We start from the raw sequence: 4,416 nt of genomic DNA, 5'->3' as shown, positions 1-4,416 counted from the left end.
AGTCGCGCGTTTCTCAGTTGCGGCCGGAAGATGACTAGATTGTTGGTGATTCAGTGAAGCTAAGCAACAGAATTTCATGGAGACATGACACGGGCGTCTGTTTAAACAGTGCTGAGAATGAGAAAACAGCCCAACGGTTTTAAGGTTTGTGCTTCTGCGACTGTTTTGACATGTGCAAGTTATCCAGAGAGGGTGAATACAGCGAATGGAATTGTTTTGAGCGCTCTAGCACCGTTAGCCTTTGTCAGAACCGGAGGTGGTCCATATTAGGCAGTTTCCATATTAGGCAACCTTCCCCTAATTAATCAGTTATTGGCGCTAGGTATTGCACAAATAAGAATGTTGTGTGACACCAAAACATGCGTTATTCTCCCCACCCTGGTCATGTTCAAAACCACCCTGCTTTGCGGTGGATGTCCAAACAGCTTTTGTTTTACCTGTGTGTTAAAATAGGATATGTGGGGCCTATGTGGAACATAGCCTAAATAACCAAATTTGGGTAAGCTTCGACGGGCGCAGTGGCGAGGTGGTAAGACGTCGGCCTCCTAATCGGGAGGTCGTGAGTTCGACTCGAATCCCGGTCGCTGCCGCCTGGTGGGCTAAGAGTGGATATTTTTCCGATCTTCCAGATCTGCTAGTGACTTAACCCCCTTCGTGTGTACACGTAAGCACAAGACCAAGTGCGCACGGAAAATCAGGTCCCTGCCAGACTAGTTTGACACGACCTCATTTACATGATATACCAACGGGTGTGTGTATGGTTTAGTCATAATGACATGGGATGTCTAGCTCTCTCACGTGTGTAGGATAAAGCACCATCTCGGTACACAGTCTTGGTGAAAACTTTTCCTCCGATGGATTGACTAAATGTTTTGATATCGCTTACCACGACTTGTTTTCGTTTTCCAAAGCTTCCTATCTTCGTTTCCCCATCAGTTTGTGCTGTAATCCCATTCCGATCAAATTCCACCTCAACCCCCATTTATCTATCTCAAGCTTCACAGCTGTCGCAACTGATTTCTTTCGCCCTGCTCCATTTGACTCTTATTTATTTGTCATCGCTGCTTGTTCTTAAAGGTGCTTTCCTTCCCGAGTAGAACATTTATTTCGCCCTGCTCCATTCCACTCTCAGCTTATTTATTTGTCATCGCTGCTTGTTGTTAAAGGTGCTTTCCTTCCCGAGTAGAACATTTCTTTTGCCCTGCTCCATTTGACTCTTAGCGTATTTATTTGTCATCGTTGTTTGTTGTTAAAGGTGCTTCCCTTCCCGAGTTGATAATTTATTTCGCCCTGCTCCATTTCACTCTTAGCGTATTTATTTGTCATCGCAGCTTGTTCTTAAAGGTCCTCTCCGTGTAATTATTTTCTATTACTTTAGTATCCCATTACTCGCCGGCATTTTGTAAGCGAGCCACACGATCTAGAGATAAGTTCTTTATCTGTTTCATAAGTGTTTGTCTGTCTGCTTCAAAGACCTGTGGGTCGACGTCCTACAGTGGTAATAATAATAATAATAATAATAATATGGGAGATTTATAGAGCGCTTGACGTTCTCTAAGCGCTTTACAATGAATTGGTGAGAGGTCAAGGCAGGTGAGGTAGCCCACACGTTAAACATCTCTCATACTGGATATTTTCGTGTTTCTATAACCCACCGGAACTCTGACATGGATTACAGGATCTTTTCCGTGCGCACTTGGTCTTGTGCTTGCGTGTACATACGAGGGGGGTTAAGTCACTAGCAGGTCTGCACATAATTAAGTTGACCTGGGAGATCGGAAAAATCTCCACTTTTAACCCACTAGGCGGCAGCGACCGGGACTCGAACACACGACCTTGCGATTAGGAGGCCGACGTCTTACCACCACGCCACAATGAAACGTTTTGTTTTGTCAATAACAAACGTTCCAAATACCTACCATCCTTGATTTTTTGTTAATTCTTTTTTATCCCATTGCTGGAAAATTCGTGTCGCTTTCTCCCAGTGGAAAGCTAGCAGCAAATGAGTCGCGCTACCTAGATATTTGCGTGTTTATTCTGGTGTAATTAGCCATCTGCACTTATGGCAGAATGACCGAGGTCTTTTACGTGCCATTTTGGTGACAAGGGGATGGGACATGTATACCGTCTCTGAGTCTGCCTGGATTCGAACCCGTGATCCAAGGATCACAAGTCAAGTGCTCTACCAACTGAGATGAAGGGTCCACGGTAAAACTATTGTAAATCACATTCCTATAGATCTTTCCAGGATTGCATTTGGGACAAGAGCATAATGCTTCTTGTTGGATATTGTATACCATCTGCACCATGGATTCTCACTGCGTTCAGTGAATAGTTCTTGCTAAATTTATTTGGTAATCGACATTTATGTCAATGTACGAAAATACCACACAGCACAGGAAGCAGCGAGAGATTTCATATTTGGTATGTGTCCAAATGGAAGAAAGCTCTTGCGCTATGTGAAAGCTTGAACACGTCTGTGGTTTGTTTGTTTGTTTGCTTAACGCCCAGTCCACCACGAAGGGTGATATCAGGGCGGTGCTGCTTTGACATTTAATCAGGAATGCAAAATAGCCGCCAAACGGCGAAAAAATCGCCGTTTTTACTTTTTGAAATCGCCGTTTTTCATGCACAATCGCCGAAAAAAAAGAAGAGGAAAAATGTAAACCGAGCATGCCTCTCGGTGTTTATTCTCAAGCGGGCGAATCCGAAAGCCGTATTCTTAAACGGGCGAAGCTGTAAACCGTTTGTCATTTCCAAACACGTGAGCGCGGGCGCGTTAACTTGTGCCTTCCCGAAAAATGGCTTCGTGCATGAAGTTCGTTGAACGCGGGTTTGAAAAGAATATCAAGGAAAAGGCAAAGAACGAGTGGAAATGGGAGTGGTTGGACAGAAACGTCAACGAGCAAAGAGTAGGCGATGTCATCCGCAAAATTGAAAAAGCCGGAAACGCATTTTGTGTGGCGTGTTCGAAACCAGTGGTGTATGGCAGCCGCGGCTTTGTGGCATGACTGCTAAGACACAACCATTTTTGAGTCACTTGAGAAAAAGTGACTCTATGTAATCGGTCAGTGTTAGTCTGTCCGGCCGGCCGGCCGGCCGTCCGGCCGGCCGGCCGGCCGTCCGTAGACACCACCTTAACGTTGGACTTTTCTCGGAAACTATCAAAGCGATCGGGCTCATATTTTGTTTAGTCGTGACCTCCAATGACCTCTACACTTTAACGATGGTTTCGTTGACCTTTGACCTTTTTCAAGGTCACAGGTCAGCGTCAAAGGAAAAATTAGACATTTTATATCTTTGACAAAGTTCATCGGATGTGATTGAAACTTTGTAGGATTATTCTTTACATCAAAGTATTTACATCTGTAGCCTTTTACGAACGTTATCAGAAAAACAAGGGAGATAACTAGCCTTTTCTGTTCGGCAACACACAACTTAACGTTGGGCTTTTCTCGGAAACTATAAAAGTGACCGGGCTCAAATTTTATGTGAACGTGACTCCCAGTGACCTCTACACTTTGACGTCTGCTTTGGTGACCTTTGACCTTTTTCAAGGTCACAGGTATGCTTCAGGTATGCATTGTGTTGTGAATAGCAATTTCTTCCTGTCCATCTGATGCCTCATATAATATTCAGAACTGCGAAAGTGACTCGATCGAGCGTTTGCTCTTCTTGTTTTAATTATCTGTCAGAGACAAAGTTTTAAAGTTTCAAATACATCCAAAGCAAAGGGATTTTTACAGTTGCCATTACAGACTTTGTGACTTGCCAATGCCTTCTTGTCAGTGCCATGGATTGATACAGCTTGCCGCAGATCCCTGTCCCTCTCTCTCCAAGTAATGTCATGTGGCTGCTTTGTACAAGTATATGATTGTCCATATTTTCAATGATCAGAAGACAGAACACTCTAGTCTAATGACTGTTCATTTGGTAAAAATATTAGTGGTACTAAACTCTATAGTCTTTTAGCAGTAATTTTTCTAAAGTAAATTTAGTAAAACAGTAAGTATTGTACATTATTTTAGACACTGTAAATATAAGGTTTTTTTTAAGGGTAATATTGCCGTTTATGCATGTTTTTGGTCATTAATTTGTTCATAATGCTTCAGCCCCCTGAACCCCCGCCAGGGCGTTGCCCCTGGACCCCACTGGGGGCCTTCCGCGGCCCCCAGACCCCCGCCACTTTTCCTCTTTTTTTTTATTTTTTGTTTGCATCCCTGTTAATGTGCGCCACACACAAGACAGAAGTCGCAGCACAGGCTTCATGTCTCACCCAGTCACATTATTCTGAACCGGACCAACCAGTCCTAGCACTAACCCCATAATGCCAGACGACAGGCGGAGCAGCCACTAGATTGCCAATTTTAAAGTCTTAGGTATGACCCGGCCGGGGTTCGAACCCACGACCTCCCG

The sequence above is a fragment of the Littorina saxatilis genome, linkage group LG10, assembly GCF_037325665.1.
Source record: "Littorina saxatilis isolate snail1 linkage group LG10, US_GU_Lsax_2.0, whole genome shotgun sequence".
Lineage (NCBI taxonomy): Eukaryota > Metazoa > Mollusca > Gastropoda > Littorinimorpha > Littorinidae > Littorina > Littorina saxatilis.
The sequence above is the reverse complement of the archived record's forward strand: the minus strand, read 5'-3'. Positions refer to the sequence as shown.